The sequence below is a fragment of the Nanorana parkeri genome, unplaced genomic scaffold (genome assembly GCF_000935625.1).
Source record: "Nanorana parkeri isolate BGI_ZX_2015 unplaced genomic scaffold, ASM93562v1 scaffold194, whole genome shotgun sequence".
In the NCBI taxonomy this organism is placed as follows: domain Eukaryota; kingdom Metazoa; phylum Chordata; class Amphibia; order Anura; family Dicroglossidae; genus Nanorana; species Nanorana parkeri.
In genome coordinates this window covers 301,502-327,659 of record NW_017306462.1, presented here as the reverse complement: position 1 = coordinate 327,659, position 26,158 = coordinate 301,502, and the positions used below count along the sequence as shown (strand labels likewise).

At 39.9% G+C, this 26,158-nt stretch overlaps 1 long non-coding RNA gene across 1 annotated transcript in view; it reads left to right on the top strand.

The window, feature by feature from the left end:
- The first annotated feature begins 15,284 nt into the window (after positions 1–15,284).
- Positions 15,285–26,158, top strand: part of LOC108786138 — a 24,892-nt gene continuing 14,018 nt past the window's right edge. The window contains exon 1 of the long non-coding RNA XR_001941179.1: positions 15,285–15,355. This is a non-coding gene — a long non-coding RNA (uncharacterized LOC108786138). The remainder of the gene's footprint in view (positions 15,356–26,158) is intronic.

Here is a 26,158-nt window from a genome sequence, read left to right as displayed (position 1 = left end):
TTCCACCAGTCAATTCAATCATATTTTTTCTTTAAAAAAAATTAAATCAGCTGTCCAACCAAAACTACCTAGAGAAATGTATTTTTCTCAAGTCATGAATCAAATTGGGGTGCTGCTGCTGCTGCATATAAGCCAGGCTAAATGCAAAATTTAAAAAATCAATTACACCCACCCCCGAAGGAGGCGCTGGATATAACGGGCACTTCTGTCTCACCTCTGTGATGAACCACTTGTAATAGATCCACAGCACACCAGCAGACCTTGTGGGGTTTTGTAAAAGCTTTAATAGACAAATAGTGTACTAACTTAATAGGCACGTGAACAGGAAACAATTGCAAATGAATGTACATACAATAGAATTACTTTTGTTATTCAGATACACCAGAGCTGCGGCTATCTATCTGAATATACAGGCAATACTTCACTGGCTAAAGTAACTCTATCTGAGAAAAGCAAACTCTGAAGACAAAGGGGTCTTTTCAAGAAGCTGCCAAAGATCTGTGCATGTTCGGCCGACCTGAAGCCATGTGAAGCAAGCCGATGTACGGCTGATTTCAGCCGTACCAGCCTGAAGTGAATAGCCGAACAGTGTTCGGCTCACTTCACTTCAGGTCGGTCATTCACTCGGCTGCCTACGGCAGCTTAGTGAATAGACCCCAAAGTCTCAGTCCAAACAGACCCCGGTCTTTAACCTACTGGTCAGAGGTATTTGACTAGGCTAGCCTGTGATGGGACACAAAGTTCTGCTTGTACAGTTAGCTTAAAGTGTATTTCCACTTTTACAGTCAAATTTGAGAAAACCCCCTCTATAGGTTTGTTATGTGTTCCCATTCACACAGCATGATGAACAATAACTTAAGAAAAAAAAGTCTTAGCTTGTAGATGTTTTGTTAAACCCAGCAAGATGGCTGATTCCAGGTTTTTCTTAGCCCTTTCACAGTAGTCTGTACCAATGTAAAAGCTTGGGACTAAAATATGAGGATTGTGTTTATCTGATAAGCTTCATTAACATACAATTGGCAAGGCATCTCAGACCTTATCCCAATTTGGCTGCAAAAGTGGAAATACACTTTAAAAGAAAACTATGGGGTAAGTGTTTTTCTCCATAGTTCTCTTTAGGGTCACAAGAGGACATATACTAGCGTCCTCCCATGACCCAAAGCTCAGTATATTGCAAGCTACAGCTCGCGGTCGAAAACCTGAGCACAGATGCATGCTGATAGGAGCTGGTAGATGTAGGTGATACACTCTTGTTTCGCAGACTCCACCCACAGGGTTGATGTTAGATTGGAATAAAGGCCTTAAATTATTAGATTATTAAAGCTACAATGTAAAAACTAAAACTGCAATAAAAAGCATTATGAAACCATGTAAATGCATGCAACATAACTATAAAAAACATTAAAAAGATTGTGACATAAACCTCAGTGGATATCTCCATAAAAATATTGTGACATAAATACAGGCTCTGGTCCTGTCTTGTAGTCCATCAGTAATTTGAAAATAGCTACAGGAGAAAAAAGCAGAGTGAGAACCTCATCAGTCTTCTTCTTTTCGTTGTAGTTCTATCACAGGCTGGGAGTATGATTCTGGCCAAGCTGTACTGCTTAACTGCAGTACTGAGGTCACTAACCTGGTTATGCCGTGTGACTGGGATGCTTGGAAAAGGTTTTAAACAGCATATATTGTAAAACAGGTTAGGTGATAAATCAATGCTACAATATACTGCCGTATTAAAAAAGTAAAGGAAATACAGAAAAAGAGTGTAACATATATGCTGATACTTGGAGTTGTGTATGCACCAAGGATGGTTATTATTCTTTATGGCCAGAACATGTGCCGGATTGCCAAGAGCCACTGGGAGCTCAAAGGATGAACATTGCATTAGGATTGAGCAGGCTGGAAACTATAAACCTTTATTATTTTGCTATGGAGAAAGCTGAAGAGATTTTTTTTTCTTTAGACTTAAATTTCAAAAAAAAATCCAGGTGTGCCACATACAGTATGTGGCAAGTAGTATAACTCACATTACTAGACATTCTTTGCTGCTCCTGTCCTGGAAATACCGAAAACATAATTTTCCAATAAGCAGATTATTTTTATTTTTAGTGAGAGCAAACTGGAAAGTTCTGCAGAGAGGGCAAGACAGGTCAACAGCTTCGGTAATTATTAAAAAATTGTGCTTTAGCACTTTTAGACAGTCACTAACATATGAGATGCAGGCTGGAGGAAGATATAATGTGATGAAAACCTTATCAGTTGTATTACACATCACATCTGTGTGCAATACCAGCCAGCGTACAGAACTAAAGTTGGCTCAAATTTCAGTCGTTTTGTTTTTGCTAAAGTTTGATGTGTGGCCCTGCCAGTACCACCCTGCTTGGCATTTACATTTTTTTATTGGCTTTTGTGGAAGCAGCTGGGTGAAATATTGTCTGTTGAACAGGGACTGTAGCCAATCAGCTGCATGCACTGTCTGACAAAGTCTATACTGCAAGTTGTGAGAATAGAGCATATTTATACATTCACTCAATTGCCCCATCCATGCTAAAAATCATAGATGGTGGAATCGTCCCTGTTGGCCATTTTAACCACTTCAAGACCAGGTGTTTAGACCCCCTTCCCGGCCAGGCCATTTTTCAATATTCAGCGCTGCGATACTTTGACTGACGTTTATTCCGTCATGCAACACTGTACTGAAATGAATTTTATACAATTTTTTGGGGACAGATAGAGCTTTATTTTGGTGGTATTTAATCACCACTATGGGTTTTATTTTTTACTATAATTAGGAAAAATTACTGAAAATTTTGGAAAAAAAAAGTATTTTTTTACATTATGTTAGGAAACACTTATTATTACCCAGTTTTTTGGTAAAATATAAAAGACAAGGTCACGTCGGTTAAATAGACACCAGACATGTCAAGCTTTAAAATTGCGCGCACCTGCGAGTCTACCCGCCAAACCCCCTCCATGGAGAATGGCAGACCTGCAGGCTGCATACAAGTGATCGCCGAGATCACTTGTACAAAATGAGCGGGAGCTTCCCCACTGTACATTTATAGTAGGATTTTAAGCCCAAAGCTGGGCTAAATGTAGAAAACAACTACCCACCCGATGCCTGGAACTGCATGTCACAGGCATCGGGAGATAGGAATTCCACACCCCTGCTGCTCCTCTGCTCCATGCTGCCCCAAGGCCGGGCCTTGGTTGGCCCTGTGGGAAATCCGGGCCTGCTTCTATAGGATTATTACTCCTCGCCCCCCGTCATGCATTCATTATCTCCAGGTGGGTCTGTCTTTAGTCCAGACAAAGGGAGATGTCTCGTGGGTCTTAAATGCTAAAGACATGAGCAACAAACATAAAGGTTTTATTTAAGTCATGGGACATTGGTCAGCGAGCACAGGAACATTACAAAAGACTTAAATGACTGTACGTTTTTTATTTATTCATATCCCAATCCTGATTCCAAGCCAACATTTTTCCACGAAAGGTGAAAATCCTCTATAAGCATTACTTGAGTAAAAGCTTGGCCAACAATGGTATAGCACTACGAAACAACACACAGCGTTAGGACGGTGATGTTCAGGAGTTAAATAAGGCCGTGATCCAGAGCAGAGATAATTACACAAAAATGATTTGCGGTTTCAACCAATATCATCTACATTGCCCACAGTGTGACTTAATTTCCAGATGTCCTCAGTGTTTTTATTCTGCATGCTATACTTCATTTACCTAAAGCCTTTCTGTGATTCAGAAGACAGCTGCAGATACTTAAATGTGAAATGCTGCTCGCACAGTCCCTTAACACATCACCGCAGCACAAAAACACATGTTCTAATTGCATTGTGTCAATTCATCTAACAAATGATGAGATGAAAGGCTTCACTCAATCGGCGTCCCAAGTTTTCTGTGTTCCAGAATATAACTGCATGGTGGCGTGATGCCATACATCATGGATTTAAGGTCAACAAAATTTCTAGATTAAAGCACTTAGGGGTTGCTCAATTAAAGGGGAAGTAACATATGCCTTTTACTGGTTCTTAATAGCCATGTTTCAGCACTGCAGCTTTTTCTGACAAACTAGGTAATGGTTTTAGGTAATAATTACTTTCTATTTCTGAAACAAAGCCTTCTGGGTCATTTTACAATGAATAGTAGACAGTAAGCACTGTTAGTATTTGATATGACTTTGTCCTTTTGATTGGTATCATAATTATTAGTATTTTATTCACACGTGATTAGGCATATACTTGTTTAAATCTAATCTGTATGTATTGAAAGAAAGTTTACCTAACTGGATATAAAACAGAAACATTGCTATTTTTACACTGGTTTTAGGATACATTCATTCTTACAAGAGTGTCTCTTTAAAGGGAAATTCGCGCTTTTGAAAAAATAATGAATGCACACTTCTTTATAAAAGAAAAAAAAAATGTGTATTAATTTATTTATTACAACCAGAGAATTACAACCAGAATCAGGGGATAGTGGATGCAATGTTCTGGCTCCTGCAAACTTTTCATTCCGTCCATCTCTGGACATTCAGTAACATGGATGAAAGGAAGAATGAATGGACTACAGGTGACGTCACTGCACTTGTATTCCATTATGAACTTAAATTCCTACTGTCTCGGTGGCAGACAGGTCTTGTAGTTTCTGCAGTCACAGTTTTTGTTAATGGATCTGTGAATGGATGGTGCAGCTGTGTAAGAGAAGCCACGCTCAGCCACGCTCAGCCACGCTCAGCCACATGAAATTAACATATGTACACAAGCCTGCGGTGAGAAGAAGCCCACTCAAGGTGCGGGAGGAGGGTCGGGGGTTTGCGATCTGACCATGTTTCATGTTATACCCTAAATATAGATGTAACATGAAACATTCTTACAAAAGTAAACTTAGCCTTTAATGTGTACGTAAAGCCAAACATTTTTTGGATTTGGATAAAGTGGTTAGAGCTGTTGTCAACTATTTATTGTTGTTCCTACTGGATATTCACTCTCTCTGTTTATCCTGATGAGCACTGTAACTGGGGCTGAAAGTAAATGAAAATCCAAATTTCTGAGTGTCTCCAGAAGAGGAATAGATGGGAAATCTTCCAATGGAAATGTTCCAGTAAAAATCGTCCCTCACTTGTTGAGAGATACCCTGTCCGCACACCAATCTGCTTCAGAATTTCGTCTTTATTATCGTTCTTGTAGCACGATATATTGTAAGTCAATGAAACATTTAGAGACCGCACAGGGTACCTTCGTCAGGCTACATCTAGTGAATTCAATCTTTGCTTTCTTTCAGAGCTTGAAGTGTCCAACAACATCCAATGTGTTTGACGCCTGAGTTTCGCTGCTGCACACTTTGGTCCTACCTGCCAACTACCACCCTTTAGCTGCAGGGACACACTAGTGATGTAGGGAACCACATGCAGAAGATAGAGGCCACGCGGCACATGCCAAAGACTGATTTGTATTGAGGTTGTAATTCATCACGTAAGCGAGCTTGGAGCGGTAGCTACTTTACAACACACACAGGGACCATGGGGAACAAAAGTCGCCACCCTCAAGAAGGAAGGACAGTGTCAGCACCACTTCAGAGATAATTTGGGGATCTACAGCCAAATGATACCCAAATAAGATACATTTTTTGTTAATAATTTGTTAATATTAAGGTGCCTGAGTTTAGTGTCACTTTAAGGAATTTATAGAGTTAGACTGCTGCACAGAAAATACCTTCTGGTCACACAGCAAGTTTTATGTCAAATATTAGAGTGCAGCATTCAAAACAACAATATACAAGGCTACAGCTACACTGACCAACAATGTATTGCTAACTTTAGTGAATGATTACTAAATAGCTACTATTGCATAAACTACATTACATGATAGTCATTGGCTCCATTTGGCTGATTTGAATCGATTACTCTCTGTACCCGATGAATCTTTGGATATGGAATGGTAAAAAGTAGTCTGATGTACTGCTTCCACTTCCACTCCAGGACTCAGCTCATACTCAAAGGCAGCATGGGCTCCTTCCAATGGGATTCCTGTTTTGATGGCACATAGGAGAATCCCTTGAAGCTCAGTCTTCTTGGTTTGGATGCTCACTGCTCTTTCTGCAATGTCGGGGCAAACTTATACGTGGTTCTTTATAATTTCACTAACTGAACCAGTTCAGCTCTAGACTTATGTCTCATATAATTTTGGAGGCAGTTGTGCAACATTTGTTCATCTGTGTTCTTCCCTTACATCAGCTGCTGAAAAATAGACCTGATAATGCTACAGAGTCACTAACTGTCCAGCCACAGACACCAGATACTTGTCAAGTTTTCACCTGTTTTCCGGATGTCACACACACACAAGAACTAATATGAGCCTTAATTTCCACAAGTCTCTCTGCCGCAGGTTTTTTACTCGCACATCCTGCGAATAGATCTGGGAATGAATGATGTGACTGTGTGGGTAGAGCCACACACAGCCACATTGACTTCAAAAATACACAGGAGCCTACAGGGATAACCACCCTGCAATTCAGGTAAGTGGGGAGCAGTGGAATGGTACCATGTTCCTAAACCCTAAATATGTGTAACATGGAACATGGTGTTAAAGATGGAATCAGCCTTTAACTCTCCAGCATCTATGAACATTGTTGGTAGTTTCCAGCTTTAAATACTGTGTCCTGTGAAGAGTTTTCGCCCTAAATGAATCCTCTTGCTTTTTTTCATGATCTTATTTTGAAGCAGAAACTGCTAGTCAATAATAAAAAAGATGGGAAATCTCAAAGATCTCTGGAGAGGTTGCTGAAGATTATTATTACCTCTGAATTAGAGGCTTTTAGATGGTTGAAATGTAAATAGATACAAAACCATCCCAATGCTGTACCTGCTATTTTATATGTTACTGCGAGTCAGAGATTTACAGCCATGATTTACTCAGTGTCTGCAAGAGTGCACAGAAACTTCTTAAATCTCTGAATAGTAAACTCAAATAATATTTATAGAAGACTTAATCTTGCACTATCACCCATGACTGCTTCTGCTGAATTAAACTCTTTCAGCTGGCTGAGCAATGCAGCATATGTCATATATTGAAACAACATGACTGATATCAGCAGAGTTTTATAATGTACATACTGGAATGGGAGAGGAAAGTACAGTTGCCTGTCAGCTTTTGATGGACACATCTGCCACATTACATATGTAATGCCATTCATTGCTTCATTGTTTAACACAAAATAACCTTACTGCTGGTGAAAGCTGGGAATTCATGCTTCTATGTAGCAGAATTCAGTTATAATGGTTTTTATCACAAACCAATAAGATTGGTTTGTGCACATTTCTTGTGAGTAGATACTGTATATGTGTTCGTGTTCTTTCACTGGTTGTCACAATTATTGCCTGAGGAAGGAACCTGATTGTGTTCCGAAATGTTGCTTTACACTGTGAAACATTTGCTGTTAGCCCAGTAAAGAGGACTTGACGTTTGGAGTGCCAGCATACCTTTTACTGCTTTATGGATTGATTTACGACATCATCAGCAAGCTATGTTGCATCCACCCGAGACTTGGGGTTTACTTCTGCTGTTGTGCGATGGGACTATAACACATTCTACTTTCTTAGGATGCAGTGAGGCCACCACAATACCTGCCTGGGAGCCATCACTAGTCAACTCCAGTTCTTCCATGTAAAGTAATACCCATTAGGATGTACCATGCATTTGATTTAGGTTGTAATTGAATTCTCTGCTTTACCCTCACAAAAATAATAAGAAAATACATTTGTCTTGAACAGAAGGTTTTTGGGGGGAATTTACAGAGATCGACCCTTAACTAATAATTTAAAGTCATGCCCTGGAGAGAGTTCACTCTTCTTTGCTGGTAAAAGCTTGTTCTATGTTAGGCATAGAAAGCATCTAACTCAGCTGAGGCATTAATGTAGAAAACTTACATCTGCATCACGAAGGCATCTGAGGAAAAATTGTGATTTTAAAATTATGTTTTACTTTCCCATACAGGGCATATAATAGGGTAACCTAACAGCATATATTCACTTTTTCTTCTCTTCCCTACTTCCCTACTGCTTATTTTGGCTGTTGGCAGTGGAAAAATAAATGCCCTATGTAAGCTTCAGAGACTGAGCTAATACAGGACTCTATCCCCGCCTACGAGGCACCAGTGCTGTCACATGGGAGAGGAGGACTGAGTTACATGGTCCCCCATACTCTACATTTTTACTTTGTATCCAGCAGCTGAATGGAGCAGTGGTGGGGGCATGAGTATGTGTTGCTCAGTTGAGGGGAAGTCAAGTGACCTATTACTTTGCCTGGTGCACACAATGTAAAGGATCACTTTAAAAACAAAAAAGACTGAAAGGAAATCTGTGGTGAGAGACAGACAAAGGGCTGCAATTCCTGACTTTCTTTTCTGTAAGGGCCCGTTCACACAAACTGTGGTGACCTGTGCTGGGATGCACCGGATCAACGCAGGTGTACACATTGTACACTCCCCATAAAGTCTGAAAAACAAATGTAAACAGTGACAGCCCTGGCAGTGTGTAAGACAACACACACTGGCAGAGCAATGCACTAGCCTGTCCACTGAAACACAGCATTTCAGTGGACGGGCTAGTGGGAACGGGCCCTAAAAGCCACATGTCCGGACTCTCATACTCATTTGCTTCAATGCTTGAGTAGCTCTGGCACTTGAGGAACTCTGCTTTAGTAACAATACTTAATTAACTTGAGTAACAACATTTTGTCTTGACCAACAATGCTTGAGTAACTCTGGAACTTGAGGAACTCTGCTTTAGTAACAATGCTAAAGTAATTTGATTCTTGAGTAGCAATATCTTGTCTTGAGCAACAATGCTTGACTAACTTTGCTCTGCCTTTCTTGATATGCATATTGTTTCAGATCAGTTACTTGTATTAACACCAGTGGATCAGCATGACAAATAGGCAACTAGACTTTTCATAAGTAGAGCAGCAAAGGCAGCCCCCATATTTTCCTAATGACAGGATCCGGCACAATGCCGTACAACAGGAAAATGTTGCATTTTAACTCTGTGGTTAGATTAAACTCATTCAGTGGTTCCCCTAATACCTTCTGGATTTGGGTATCCTTATTTCCTAATGACCTGAATCTGAGCCATATAAACAAATACCAGCCTGTTCTCTAGCTTAGTTCCACCCACTCACTGAGCCTAAAGCAGCTATGGATAACTTTTAAGTTGCATTCCAGAGACCCCAAAGATAGCAAAATAAATACTACACAAATTAGTAATGTTCCATAAAAATGATAACAGACATTTTTAAATGCAACACATGTGAGTTCTTGAATCTGTCTTGATATAAGCCTTGTCTAATCTTCTGTACAGCAGACTGGGAAGGGGGCAGCACTAGAAAATAATTGGCACATGTGCTGATTAGAACCATGCTCACAGAAGGAAACAGATGACCCTATTAGTTTGCTGTTGCTCCTTTATTGTCCATTCACAGGCTGGGGGCAGGGAGGTGACCAAGTTGTATTTCTTAGCTACAATAGTGAAAAGTGAGGTCGAAATTACAAATCCCTTGACAAATAAACACCTCCCAAATATGTGTTACATCTGCGTGTCTAACTGTTTTCCTGGAAGTTAGCTTTAGCACACAGTGCTAAAAGCAAGGGAAAAAAAATACACACCCAGTTACCCATTCCATTATTTTTATCTATCACATATCTTTACACTTTAAGGTCAAAGGTATATGTAACTGCATAACAGGGAACTTCTATAATGAGAAAATATTCTATGATAAATCTTAGCAAGTTTAAAAATATCCTGTTAATTAAAATGGAATATGCCACTGATAAGAACATCTCATGCAGTATAATATGATGCTCCTTAAGAAAAACCTAATAATTTAATGATTCCACTTGCTTTTGCATTGCAATTACTGTGATAACTCAAAATAAAACCAAAGTACATAAAAAAACTGTAATACACTATTATCTACCAAACAATATATCTGAAGAAAAAGAGATGCAAAGCTTTTTATCATGTGCAATAGCTATTTCCAATATCTTTATACTGATTAGACAAATAAAACAACAGAAATACCATCTAAAGCTTTAGGGAAGGGTTAGAACCTCAGGTTTTTTTTTATTATTGCTGTGTCCACCAGTATTTACCTTTACTTCCTGTCCCAGTGGCACAGTTGCTTTTGTGACAGGAAGTGAGTTAAAATTTACTTATGAGGAACAGATGAGAAAATAAAAATGTGAAAGTTTCCAACCTTTGCTATAATATTAGTTAGATTTATTGTTAGTTATAATGTCAGTAAGGGATATTTTCCTTCACATGTCTGTCCCCAAATTCATGGTCCCACCACCACCCCACTTGTTATGAACATGGTAGGACACAGTGCCATCACGGAATTTAGCCTTACAACTGTACCCAAGGCTCTTGTGTCTAAGTGTTTTGGATATGGTGTCCTACACACATACTCAACAGCATTGGCAAGGAGCTTGGTCCCAATCTAACAGTAGCGAGGGAGCCATATGGTTTGTGGGCCTAACCCTTTACAAGTCCTAATATTGCAACTCTATTAAAGCCTTTTGGAAACCCTCAATTTATTAGGCTATGGGGTTGATTTACTAACCTTATAAACACGCCACGAACAAGTGTACACCTCTGTAGTGTGTTCCCTCCCAGCATGATCTATTGGAGGAATCTAGACACCTTTGTAGTGTGTACACACCCAGCAGGTGTGTTGTGCAAAGCCCTGCATGAATTGCAAGGTGATGTTGTGTAAATTAGCTCTACATTGTGTTGCTTGCGTTGATGAATGCAGGAATGTAAATGCATGAGCTAACCATTTTTGTCTAAACTGTGAAGCAGCATTTTATATGCATCATGTGCATGCTTTTTCCATATATGGCATTAGTGGAAATATGCTTTTAGAGACTTTTTGGTTGATAAATACGTTTTGCTGTGTAAAAATCACACGCACACGCACCTAGTGCGTGCGTGTGTTTAGGTTAGTAAATCACCCCCCTATAATGAAATTTAGCTCAAGAGAGTCCTCAATAAAGAGTGTGGTGCTCCACTAGTATCCTTTTTCTGCTGAAGGCTTAGGTTGAGGAAAAGTTAGATGTAACTGTCTGATTCATAGATCAGATTCATAATGTCTGTTTCCTATGGGTACGTCCTTAAAATATCTTCAGAAAGCTGCAGTGGGGAACTAGCAGTGAGAAAATTTAGGACAACCCCAGAGTATTGTATGTTACCAGTCTGATAAAGGCAATTGATAGTCCCAACTTGTTTATGCAGCCTGAATGCCTTTCCTGGTGATATCAAGGTCACATTTAATACAATCTCTGAAACGTGACTTCAAGGAGAAAAGCAGCCAACCACAGTCCGAAACCATTTAACTGAAGTATAGTGAATGTAATTACAATGGACACACACTCTTTACCTGCCTTCCATGTGATGTAAAGAAAACATCTGCAGAGTAAATCAGACAAATAATCAGCATAAACAATGCTGGACACGCAGCATTCAGGTGCAGTGCCAGACTCCGAGGATTTTTTCTTACCTTCTCCATTTTCTGACTCTACAAAGAATCTGTAAAACCAAGACACATATTACTGCGTATCTTGATGCTACTTGTAGAAAATAGGGGCACATGTTACATAGTTATTAAAAATTACCCAAATGGTTTGTGGAAATCAGAATATACAACAATGTCTCATGGGTAGGGAAATTCCAGGCCCATCAACCCTAGGTGGATATCAATAGGTGCCTGGGATGGAGGGTGGCTTATCCTGAATGTCCTCTATGGAGGTGTGGTGTCCCTGTACAGTCTGATCTTTGCTAACTGGTAAGTATTCATTTAAAACACATTGGGGGTGATTTACTAACCTAAACACACGCACGCACCAGGTGCGTGTGATTTTCACACAGCAAAACGTATTTATCAACCAAAAAGTCTCTAAAAGCACATTTCCACTAATGCCATATATGGAAAAATCATGCACATGATGCATATATAATGCTGCTTCACAGTTTAGACAAAAATGGTTAGCTCATGCATTTACATTCCTGCATTCATCAACGCAAGCAACACAACGTAGAGCTAATTTACACAACATCACCTTGCAATTCATGCAGGGCTTTGCACAACACACCTGCTGGGTGTGTACACACTACAAAGGTGTCTAGATTCCACCAATAGATCATGCTGGGAGGGAACACACTACAGAGGTGTATACCTGTTCGTGGCGTGTTTATAAGGTTAGTAAATCAACCCCATTATATCAGTTCACTAACCCACCAGGTGGATCAAATTCTCCCGGTAGAGTGAATGTTGGACCCTATTTCCACAGTCAGAAAAAAAAATTACATTAATCGTTTATCTCTAGTAGCAATATATAAACATATTTATGAAGCACACATATTATTATTGCATAAATCCTCCCTCCATTCCTCTACAACAACTACCATTCCTTGTTATATTTGTGTTAGCCTCATCTCTCAAAGTGACATTAAACCCTTAGATTTTTTAACATAAAACAATACTGTAATGTGTGCCTTACTGTAATCCATGGTAGTTTCCCTTGTCTTTGCTGCTCTTCCTTTTAAATCCGTATCTCTTCTCATGCTGGGGTAGAACTTCCCTTTGCAGCTAAGTGCCTCTTCCTGTAGTGCTGGCTCAGGTTGCAAATGTACACACAGACACCATGTAGCCATTCCAGAGACAAGGCAGTCTGCTGCAAAACAGAAGTTCTGCCCAGCATGAGAACAGATACAGATTTAAAAGGAAGAGCAGCAAAGAGAAGGGAAACAACCATGGATTACAGTAAGGCACACATTACAGTATTGTTTTATGTTAAAAAATCTGAGGGTTTAATGTCACTTTAAGGTAGATGTAAAGCATTTCATACAAAGTTAACACTTTAATAGAAAGTTTTGGGTTGCTATCTGGAAGATGTCATGAAGAAAGGGATGCATTTGCTCATATCTCCTTCTAAAAGTGCCAGCTCCCTGAAAGAGGACTACAGCTTGCACTTTCATTGCCATTACAGGGGTCCCCTTCCCTATTGGGAGTTGAGACTTACCTAGGTGGAGGGGCGCCCTAAAATATCCAAGTCAGGTGGAAGTATAACTAGAAAATAAGGCTGGGCTGTCCTTTGCGGAAAGTCATTCAGTCCACATTTAATTTACTTATACTGTTAGATAACCACATTTTTGACAGGGAATTCCAAAAATGTAACTTGTTTACAATGGTTTTCCTCTAAGATTAATTTACTAGAGAGCCCTTTGTTAGTTTCAATTCAAAATAGGGCTTCTATTACTTCATATTGATAAGAAACAGCTGAAGTTGTTTGGGCAACTGAAACAAATATAACCTGGATGGTTCCCATTGGAGCTTTTCCAGGAATGTCTGATTGGCAGAAAGCACTGTGGCAGTCCCAGAACATCCTGGAAAGAATTATATGTCCAATATGAATATGATCACATTGGAATCCACAAGAGCCTTTATGCATCCAAGAAACATTGATGAACAACAGTGACTTAAAAATAGAGAAAGTGTTGCAATAGATATTACGTAATAATTGTCATTCAAAACTGCCTTAGACATTTTAATTAAAATAAGCAGCTCATTCAGTATAAAATATAAAAAATGAAAATACGGGAGTGAGCAAAGTGAGGCAAAAAAATGGTTGACCAGGTTGGAAAAATTAGCTTGGGTTTTAACTGTCAGTGCATGATTGAACCCTAATCCAAAAGGCCCCATAATTAAGTAACTTAATGGAAAGAAAGAAAGAAAGAAAGAAAGAAAGAAAGAAAGAAAGAAAGAAAGAAAGAAAGAAAGAAAGAAAGAAAGAAAGAAAGAAAGAAAGAATTACCAAATTCCCCCCGGCAGCTAGCTTTCTTTTAGGTAGAAACCATCTTTGAATGTTATTAAAAAATTCCCATTTTTGAAGAGGAACCTACGATTGCCCTAAAAGATAGTATGAACATATGCTCAAAACATGGAACACAAGCTTTTGTTTTCGCCCTTACGATGCAATCTTACTTAACATAAGAAAACAAGAAATAAACCGAGCATTATGGTAATGCTTTGAAGTTCAATGACTAGAGAATCCACTTGCTCCTATATAAAGTCTGTACTGTTTTCAGGTCTCTTAGCAACCACACAAAGTAACCGTAATGTGTCCTGCATCTGCGGTTCTTGGAAATCTAAAAGGAATCTCAGATAAGCTGTCTTTTATTTATATAATTTATCATCTCTACAAACCTGAATACACATAACTCAATTCCCAGCAATATGAATTATGATGGTATCTGACAGTGCTCTCATAGGCTTTAAGGACTGGTAGCATTTAATGGAACATATTTCCTTTTCAAAAACCACTAAATTTGTCATTGTGAAATGCAGAGATTCAAATATCTTCCATATGCAAGAATAGGCACTTTTCTTTCTATGACTCAGGTTCTTTAACATGGACAAGTGCTTTTTTATATTTCATGTGGTTAAGCATTACATATGAATAGTAAAAATTCAAATGTTCCGTATTTAGGTTTTGTCTACTTACCTGGAGAATCTATTTCAGGTTTCTCAAAGGCTTTCCACAATGATGTGTCGTAAATAAAAAGGCACATGGAAGGCACTATTTAAAGAATAGTTGTACTTTCACTATGAAATATGGATTTGTTCCCAGTGCCAGCATGATGGATTACTTTTAGCAGCATGGCCTGCAGTCTTCCAAGACTATATTTACATCCAGCTATACTGTGAACATGTTGTTGCTGACCACTAGAAGAGGATTCTGTATAGAGAAGGGACACCACATCTTTATCAAACTGAATGAGCATCCTGCATGTCGACACAAAAGCAGGAATTAAAACACAGCTTTGGGAATGTGCAGGCCATGCTAGGCCAGGAAAAGAGACATATGACATATCGTAACTAAAGGTAACCCATCATTCTGTGTTTTATAGGCTACTGGGGCAAGTACTGTATACAACACAATAATACTGAATGTGTACTTTAACTTGAAGGACAAAACCAAGGTGGAACTCCATCCATTATATTAATTTTTTTGTTTAGTTTTAGATAGAGCGGGGGAGTCCACACTGGGGACACACAGTTGTCAGCAGGACAGAACGTGAGAAATAGTCTGTCAACAGGAGATGAGAGAAAATCTAATCACACCTGTCCTGGTGATATCCCCTCACTTGGGGGAGATTTCCTTTTACTTATGTCACTGGGGCAGGAGGTAAGATCATTATCTGCAAGGAGTTTGCATGTTCTCCCTGTGCCTGCATGGGTTTCCTCCGGGTACTCCAGTTTCCCCCCTCAGCCCAAAGACATGCGGGTAGGTTCATTGTCTCCTGTCTAAATTTGCATGTATGCATGTGAGATAGGGACCTTAGATTGTAAGCTCCTTGAGGGCAGGGACTGATGTGAATATGCACTGTGTAAAAGTGCTGCGTAAATTGACGGCGCTATATAAATACTGGTAATAAATAAATACAATCTCATCAGTTACGGACAGACAGCAATAAAAACCCCAAAGAGTTTCTGATCCTTCTCTACTTTATCAAAAAGAGCTACTAAATGAAAACTGAGTGTAGGTGGTTAAAAGGATCATGTTACAAGTAAAATACCTTTGTGAGAAGCATCGGATGTAAATTGCCATTCACTGATTGCTCTGTTGCATTATTTTTCTGCAAAAACAACATAATTCACAGTGAAATTGAATAGGCTGTCTTACAGCTGTGGAACTAGTATACAGTTGCAAGTCATAGATTGAATGGTAGCTCCCATATGTTGGTATGTAAGCTTTGTGAAAGTCTCAGTTGTAGGCACCTAAAGAAGAAAGGGTAAAGGCCTGTTAGGGCCTGACCAGTCTGCAGTGACGTGAGATAAGACTGGTTTGCCTGCATACTATTGGAATCTAGACTTTCAGCAAGGGGACTCCAAACTGCTTAACTGTCTAGCAGTCATGACAGGGGTGCACATGGGCTAGTAGGGATTGTTTGTTACCAAGAACAGGCAATGTGAGGAGTAACACATATAAGAGCAGGTACAGGCAAAAATAATGCCCAAGTAATTATTGGGAGATACTGTCCAGGGCTCACTGTGACATGGTTCCATGCATATGTTAAAACCAACAATATGGGCCTTTAAAGAAGAATGAAAAGGAAGAAAATAAAGAACTCCGGGCAAACAAAATCTACCCCTGCACTGCAACAGTTAAGTGCTCTTTTTGTCTAGGGAGCTAAAATAACAAAGATAAACTCAACCGAACTGTAATCCCAGCTGGCTTCTAGACTGGTCCCTTTAGCCTTGCTCCTCTCAGCTCCAGCAGTCTAAGGTTCTGTGAGTCATCACGTTCTATACAGTGTATTGGACTTGAGGACACCAAGGGACATTCCATCGCTGGAGTGGAGGAGAAGATGGCCTGCAGGAACTGTTCTAGGAGCCAGTTAGGATCGTGGTTCAGGTGAGTATATGTCACGTCCTGCAGTGAACGAGTCTGAACCACAAGGAGGAAGGGGTGGCAGTAGTAAGGAGTGTATTTATCAAAGTATGGCACTCAGTACTGAACTCCAGGCGTCACTCTTAATCTTAAGCGAAGAGTTTGGAGTTCATTACATCATCTGCCCGAATAATTGGGGATCTTTTTATAATGCAGGCAGGGAAGGTATTACCTCATACCCCCTATCTGTAGATAACTTAAAGACACCTCCTAGTAGTGCAGGTGTAATCACTGTAACAAAGGCATCTTTTAGATTCACATCCAATTATCTTAAGAGTCCCTGGGGAACTTTCCAGTACAGGGTTAACTTAAAGACATATGCAAGTAATAAATGCTTCCATGGTATTATCTCAAGTATGAAGGTAAATCAAAGTCATATGTAAGTAATAAATGCATCCCTGGTATGATCTTCAATATGAAGGTAAAACAAAGTCAAAATCAAGTAATAAATGCATCCGTGGTAATATATCCAATATGGAGGTAAATTAAAGTCAAAGGCAGATAGTATAAGGCCGCAAGGTACTTATCCGGATCCTGGGGGTTGCGCCCTGGCACAGCTCCAATGGTTGTTGGGGTCCGGATCAGGGGGTCTCCCAGGAGCTGCAGGCTGGCTGTGTCACTTCATCCATATGGGGATAGTGGTTAACGTTTAGCTGGGGGTTTGCAGGCATTAAGACTGCAATAAGGGAACACCGTGCATTTCCCCCAAGCCGGTTTTTAAATGTTTGAGGAAGTGTGGGTGGGAGGAGCCGCACGCTCCTCTCGGCACTTCCGCGTTCCAGCGTGGAACGCAGCGGCGCCACACATCCGCGTCATCGCGACGTAGCCGAGTGCGCTCCACGCTGGAACGCATCGGCAAGCGGCGCTTACAGTATATTACTGTTATTTTAGATCCCTAGAAAAAATGATCACTTAACAGGTGCAGTGTAGGGGTAGCCCCACTGCAAGGGTTATGATTTTATTTGCCCAAAGTTCTTTTTTAAGGAGACCCTTTTCCTTCCATGGCCTGTATTCATCACTGGAGAACAGGCAAGTAAAACATATTGTTCTACAATAGTTGTTTTACCTTTAGTGAGGAAGTAGCCTTTCATTTTTACATCTTGAATGCAATGTCTACTGAAAATTGTTCTTCAATTTCTTTTTCTGTTTGGGTTAGCTTGTGTGAATATTCAACAATAATACTGCCTGTTGTTATTGAGTTCCATTCAATTTAAATATTATGTTTGTATACAACTGTGTGCTTTTACACTTATTTATTACCAAAATTGCTGGATGACTTTTAATAGTTTTGGCAAGCAGAGCCAGCTACACTTGGTCTTAGCAATACCAAACTAAAATGAATGACAGCCAAACAGGGTAGTATATTTCTGGCCAATGACAAAGGAGTGGCAGATATTCAACAAATATGACTGCTGAAGTTGGGAACTCAGGTTCAAAATATTGTTCCCAGAGTCCTCAAGAAATATACAAAATTGTGATTGGCAATTGCTTAATTAGATCAGTAACATATTGTGTTTTTCATTCACAGAAAAAAAAAACATTTTTAGCCAAATCCAGGCTTTTGCATGGAGAAAACCCCCTTCCAGGTCTACAATGCTTTGCAGGCATTGTAGAAAGCTGCAGAAAACAATTTCACCAAACAATGATGCAGATTTTTATTTGTTTCTGCTTTGCTGACACCATCCATGCCACAGCAGAGGGGGATCATATACTTAGGTGCCAGACCATAAGCTCCTTACCTGTCATCCTCAACAATGGGTCAAATAACTCTAGAGCAACTCTCCTTTTCTTGGTGTCCCTGTCTCTGCATACTTCCTCTGGCTGGCTGCATTCCTACTAGGCTACAGAAGCCATAGCACCTCCAAGGTTTCTTCAGAACAGACAGGTAATTGCTCATATTCTCTGTGTATCTGTGGTCCTAATCACTTCTGCACCCTTGACCTGTCCGCAACCAATATCAACCCACTTCCCCTTCTGAGTGATCAATGTCAACACAAACCTGATAAATGTAAAACTCATTTACTGAGCATAATTCTGAGTCAACGGTGGTAACATTTGCAGAGTTATTCAATAGAGGGTGAAGAGTTTGGAGAAGGCAGGAGAAGTGAACAATCTAGGACAACATTGTTGAACTGGAAAGCGAGCTGAATTGGAGAATTTTTCCAAATCAGCTATTTTGGCCTAAATTGTTCTTTCCTCCTGCCTTCTCCAAAATCTTCACACCTTTGTGAATAACCATGTAGGTTTTAAAGAGCAAGAACCAATTAAATGCACAACGTTTTTCATAGTCACTGATTTATGGAAAATTTCATAAACAAAAGCTACCATCTTAATCTTAGTGATAAACTGCATCCTAAAAGTTAATTTTTGAATTTGCCCACAGTTTCCCTAAAAAAACAAAACACTCAGGCAGCAATTCAAACCTTTTCTCCAGCCCTGTCCCCCACAGTAATCTGTTTCTATTACTGGATGTCCTCAGTCTTCTATGCTGAATGAATCAGGTAGCATCACCATAGCACCCTGTACTGAGTGTAATGATGTTGAGATCGTCCCTTGGTGTGATTATGTCAAATTTGCTTTTTGCATGATTGAGGACCAATCAGCACCGGAGAAGAGGTAAGGAAGAAAAGGGTCCTGCATGTCATGTGACTGGCCTGAAGACATTTGGCAAAGGTAAGTATTAATACAATTGTAAAGGGTACATTTAATGCGTAAGGTCTCCAGAGGGGTCGGGGGACCTGGAAGCAAGAGTTGGACTTTAATTTTTAGCTTTTTGTAGACGTCTGGACTAGTAAGTGAACCAAATTATGAGAGCAGCCGAATATGCATATTTAGAAAATCTGTTCAACAAACTGAATAGAGTTGCAATAGCAAGAAAGATTTTTTTGCAGTTCTAAAACATCTTGTTAGGTCAAAGACTGAAATATAAAATTAATGTTTAACAACATTTCATTTCAACACAGCTTGCTGTAATATTTTATGTAGTTTTTTTTTTTAATGGTGTTTTCCTTTTAAATAACATAAAATTTTGTAAATGCTTAAGAACTACAGCACATCCAAACAATAAAACGGTAGTCAAAAAGGAAATACTTATTAACTAAACATAAAAACCTAGACAAGACTTATTTCAGCTGTGGAAAAATAAACACCGGTTTGATGAATGTCTTAAATTTGCCAGGGTACAAAGACATGAGTAAACTTCCTTCAGGAACCTGTTTTGTTTTTCATACCCAGATTCCAGCTGTTTTCATATAGTCTTGTCATTATCTGTTCAGTGTACATTTTCGCGGACAGTATGGTTTGAAAGCTTTAAAATTATAGCACTGAGTTTAGTTTGTGGGTTGGTATGGAAATGTTTGGAAGTTTACAAATCATAGCCACTTGACCATACAATGCAACCCACTTAAACTACAGGATAACTTGACCAAGAGAGATATTTTCCCATGTTACTGTAAATTGTAAAAATAAAAATTTGGAATGTATGCATTCATGTTGAATCATTGAAAACATTTAATCTAAAAGATGACCATTAGATAATTGCTTTTTGATTATGAATTCTTAACATTCAAATATTGTTTGTGGGATTTGAAACAATGGGCTGTTTGAGATATAAGCAAAGCAGTCCGAGTGGGAAGTAAAGCTAAATCCTTGCAAGACTTCCCCCTGTACCAATCTGCTAAGATATAATTTCTCCCTCTGTTCTGCCAAACAGACCTATTTAAGCATTTATTAACACTGTCTCATCCAGTCCTCTTGAACTCTTTTCTACCTTTAACCCTCTACTTTATCCCCCATGGCCTCCACCTACTAACTCATTCACTGCCCAGGACATTGCCAATCATTTCGAAAACAAGATAGATGCAAATCTTGTTGAGATCTCCATTGATATCTCTCCCACTTAACATACCATGTCTATCATCACATTCAATAATTTCCTCTTTTGAACCTGTTACCACATAGGAGGTTGCTAAACTTTTTTTCTGATACCCACCTTTCCACCTACCTCCTGGACCCCATTTCCTCTCTTTTTGAGTCATCTTCTTGCTTAATTTTATACTCTCTAACTCTTATCTTCAATTTCTCCCTCTATATAGACATCTTCCCTTCTTCTCTAAGACATGCACTGGTAAATCTCATACTTAAATGTCCTCCCCTTACCCTCACCACTCTGAACAGCTTAAGACCCATCTCCTTGCTCCTGTTTACCTCCAAACTTCTAGAACACCTAGTCCACAACTGTCTAAACTGCTGCCTCAATGACAAAAACGTCCTTCACCCCTCACAGTCCAGCTTTCACCTGCAATACTCAACAGAAACCATCCTACTTAAACTCACTAACAACTTACTAACTGCTAAAACCAATGGCTGCTACTCTATACATATATTATTAGACCTTTTTGCGGCCTTTGATACTGTAGACCACCCGCTCCTCCATAAAAAAAATCCACTTGATCTCTAGCATACTCACGGATTCTTATACCAAATTTCAGAAAGTTTGGTTTCCATGGTATGATTTTGAGCTCCCAAATATCAACCCCAACATATTTCAATTAGCATAATACCTTTGCTATTTACTGTCTGCACATCTTGGGGCTGCCGCTCACCTTCCTCTTCCCTCTTCCCTCTTCTCCTCTTCTTCTCCCTCATGCCATTCATTCCGTTCTTCTATACCTTCTTCTCCCCTTTCTCTTTCTTTGCTTTCTAGCTTACCTCTCATCTTTACTCTTCTTTATTTTCTACCTTTTCCTTAGAGGCATATGTGTATTAACTGCCTACAATTATATTTTGAGGTAGCCAACGTCTACCTTCCTGTGTTATTTTGCTTCACAGATAACAGAACATTGTCTGTAATCATGCTGCCTCATTGGCAATGTCTTGAAATGTCTTTATTTTTATACATTTCTTGTGGTTCATACATGGTTTATTTCCTCTTCACGTTCTTCATACCTTTGTTTTGTATGCCTCGCTGTTCTCAATAAAAACTTTGTGATCAAAAATCTAAAAAATAATTCACTTGTTTGGCGCCCAAGGCTTTGCTTTTTCCTGGTTCTCCTCCTACCGATCTCAATGCTTCTTTAGGCCGGGTTCACACTTGGGCGTTCGTAATATGCGCGTTTTAACGCGCGTCTCGGGCCACGCGTTTTTAACGCAGTTTGCGGTAAACGAAACGCGCGACAAATGCGCATTTACGGGGGCTATGCAGCTGTATCCTAATGGATACGCATGGAAAATATGCCCCAAAGAAGCTCCTGTACTTCTTTGGGCATAGGGCGTTTTTCAGCGCGTTCCTACGCGCTGAAATATGCCCAGGTGGGAACCATGCCCATAGGAAATAATGGGATTTCACTTGCTGGGCGTTTTACAGCGCGTCGATCAGGGCTGTAAAACGCCCAGGTGTGAACCACGCCTTAGTGTCACCCACAAATCTATCTCCTCCTCTCTTCTTTCTTTTTCCAGAGGGGTCCCCCAAGGCTCTGTACTCGGCCCTTCTTTAATTCTCTGTTTGTATGGAAACCTCCTCCCTTGATAATTTTATAAGCTCCCACGACTCCCAATACCATCTCTCTGTGGACAACCCCCAAATCTATCCATCTACTTCTCAGCTGACCCTTTTGTCCCCTCGCACATCACTAATTTACTAATTGACATATCAGTATGGAATTCACACTACTTCCTCAAATTCAGTCTTTCCAAAACTGAGCTCATAATTAAGGTTGCACAGATACGAAGTACAGTACTCGGTACAATTACGAGTACATGTACCAATACTTTTGAGCTCCAAGACTAGACTAGAAAAAAAATCAAAAATTAGGAGGCAGCTGTCATTTGCAAAGATCACACGGAGCTCCTGGGATTTGTACATTTTAATGTACGATTTAGTTTTTATAAATATAAATAAAGGGATGGACAGATACCAGTTTTGCGAGTACGAGTACTGGTACTTGCCGAGTACTTACAAGTACGAGTACCGATACATTTTTGTTTATTGTCATGTGACAATTTTTCGAAAACAATACAGACTAATGATTTCTGGACAGTGGTGGAGCACCAGAGCCAGGTCCCAGCTGCAACCGCTGCAACCCTGGTAGTTCTCATGAAAACGCCAAGTATCTGCACTGGTACTCGAAAAGTATCTGAAACTTGCCACCTTTACCTCTTTAACATTTCCAAACTATGTCCCTTCTTAACCAATAATGCCACCAGCCTACTAATTTACTCCCTTGCCATGTCTCACCACAACTCTTGCAACTCCCTCCTCATTGGCCTACCACCACATAGGCTATTCCCCTTCAGTTTATCATGAGCGCTGCTGTCAGACTCATCCACCTTACCAACCGCTAATTGTCCACCACTTCTCTCTGTCAATCCCTTCACTGGACTTTCACTTGCCCAACAAATAATATTCTGACTGCTGACAACAATGTACAAAGCCTACGACTTTGCCTCAAGCTACATGACCAAACTCGTCTCAAAATATAATTCATCCTCCCTCTTCGCTCCTCCCAAAACCTTCTGCTCTATAGCTCCCTTGTCACATTCTCCCGTGCTCATTTCCAGGACTTTCCTAAAGCATCTTCCATACTCTTTAACTCCCTACCCCAATTTGTCTGGCTATACTATTCTGTCAGCCTTTACGCAAACCCGGAAAACGAATCTCTTTAGAAAAGACTATTCCGCCTTACCTAAAACTGAACTTTTTTTTCTCCATCAACTTATCCCCACACAGCTATTGTATCACTTGCCCCTTCCTTTTTGATTGTAAGCTCTCATGTGCAGTGCCCTCCTAATTTTCTTAAATTGTATTTTAACTGTAGTATCTCCCTTTATAGTGTAAAACGCAGATATCTGTTACCCAACAGTGTGCTTTGGTTCCTTCTTATGGCATCCATTTCACCTTTGTTTCCTTACTGGTGTAGCGGCCAGCAAGATAAACCACAGTGCCCAGTGAGGGACAAGGTGTCTGGCAAACCTGCAAGTGTCAGATACCAGCTGTTACCAAAGTGCTTCAAGAGATCAAAGTTTGGAGTCACCACCCCCACCTTTGTGGTAAGCAATGCATATATACTTTTACAGAGTGACTGTGGTTTGATATGATGGCAAGGACATGTGTCAATAAAGAAATATAGACACTGTCATCGCTAACCTCCTTCTGAAAATGCCATCTGCTTGTCTTGCTCATCCTAGAGTGTCATAATTTCTGAGTCACTAACTCTGAACAAGATTTCCGATGTGTTCAGGTGTCCTGTCTTCCCTTGCAATATGCTCCTTCTAGATCAGTGACTGCCCTTACTGAAAATGACAGCTAATTCTTTGATCCAAGACCTTACACAAGACAATCATTTCTGAAGTTTGTTTCTAACGAGCTTACTGTGTTTCTCTATGTAATATTAAAACGTGTTATCCTTACCACCATAGCTAATGACAGATTGCTCGGCTGATTATGATTTAGCAAATCTGTCTGCTCATATCTGGGGTTCTCTATAAGTAGTTTGTTATTCAATAGTGACTTGCATAGTTTATTGAATTCCAAAGCTAATATGTTAACTTTATTTCAATAGACTTTGAAAAAAAAAGTTGAAAATTCTGTGATGGAGTTTTTATCAATAGAGCTGCCAAGCTCCTACACATTTTATTAAAGTACATTTCAAGATAATGTTTTCTACATAATCACACTGAAGTGGTGAAACAGCCGTCTTTAGAGTTACTGATGGAATGTGTAGGCTGTGCTAACTTAATGCATGTAGCACATCAATGTTTAGCAAATGTCTAATGAAATTTGACAAAAGCTGGTAACGTATCTGTCAATCCGTTACTTGAGATGCTTAATGTATAACTTTCATTTCATCACTTCAGGTTTTTCTCTAATCTTGTTTAGTGCTTGGTTTAAAGCTGAACGATAGGAAAACAAACAACTCCCCTTGCAGGGGAGCTGCCCCCAATCTGCAAGGGTTAAATGCAGTGGTGTAACTATAGCCATAGCGACCCAGGCACCTGAGGAGGAAGGGGGCCCCATTAAGTTGTTGAGGCAAACTAAACATAGAACATGTGAAGATAACGCAGTTACTGTATCATTAAGGGTTGGAGTGGTTGCAGTTGATGACAACCCCTGTAAGGTCTACAGTGTAGCAAAGCTAACATCATGCCCAAGAGGAGTCACAGGTCAGAGAGAGGTTATCAGGTGGGGGCCCCTCCCCCATCATATTTTTGCTATGGGGCCCCATGATCTATAGTTACGCACCTGGTTCAATGCCAAGGATCCTTGGAAAAAAGACTTTTACTTAACTGGCCTCCACTCACACAGACTTCCTCCAGACTACAAGACCGGAGCACAGCCTCTTCTCCTTATCCTTCAGATGTTGAAGGCCCATGGACAATGGAGGGCCCATAGCCATGCAGTATACATGAGGATGCAGAGGGATAGTCCACAAGCCAGAGCAGAAGGGAGATGAGGAGAGCACCAACTGCTGGTGAAGTGGGGATCAGGTAAGTAAAACTGCTTTTTCTGGTACCCTAGACCTAAATAAGCATTTAAACCTTGCAGTGAAGTGGCAGACCCACAGCAAGGGGAGCTTTGTGTGTTCCCCAATTATAGGCTTTAAATAGACTGTAGGAAATATAATTCACCTTTTGGTACATTTACTATGAACTCCAGGCAGATAATTAAGACAAAAAATAATGCAGCTATGTATTAATTAACATATCTTTAAATTTATTTTTTAAACATAAGCAGTGTAAGTACCTGAATTTCACTTGGTATCAGCCTCTTGCTCTCCCTATAGAGATGATCCTTGACTAGGGGAAAGAAAAGCAGCCCATGGAGCCAATCAGCTGCTCTTCAGTGATCATTAACTAACAAGAAACATGCTGATTGGAGAGATGAGATCACCGGTGTGCTGCTTCTCCTTTCACTGTCTAGTCACAGGCTGGGGAAGGGACAAGACCTGTAAGTATTATTGATGTGCAGCAGAGAAAAATCAGGTCTCCTGCCCTGCCTAGCAGAACTGTGCTGTGTGGCAGAGATACCTTATGGCAGTTAAAACAGCTCACCACTGTGCATTTTACTTGGGCATTTAGCTGTTTACCTGGATGTTACCAGAGCCTTGGAAATAATGTACAGTATGTATGCTTTTCTCTTTTTGTACAGTGTATGTGAACTGAAAAAGAGAAGATGTTGTAGGGAACATTTAGAAAAGTTAATCATGCTTAAGCAGTATCCTGAAAAATGTACCTTTTGTCTAGAAGGAGGAGCACAAAACAGTAATTTAACTGCTTCAAGACCAGGTGTTTAGATCCCCTACCTGGCCAGGCCATTTTTCAGTGTTCAGCGCTGCGGTACTTTGACTGACATTTATTCCGTCACGCAACGCTGTACTGAAATGAATTTTATACCATTTTTTGGGGACAGATAGAGCTTTCTTTTGGTGGTATTTAATCACCACTGCGGGTTTTATTTTTTACTATATTCAGGAGAAATTACTGAAAATGTTGAGAAAAAAAAGTTTTTTTTAACATTATGCTATAAAACAACTAATATTACCCACTTTTTTGGTAAAATATAAAAGATGGGGTCACGTCGGGTAAATAGACACCAAACATGTCAAGCGTAAAAATTGCGCGCACTCGCAAAATCGCAAAAAAC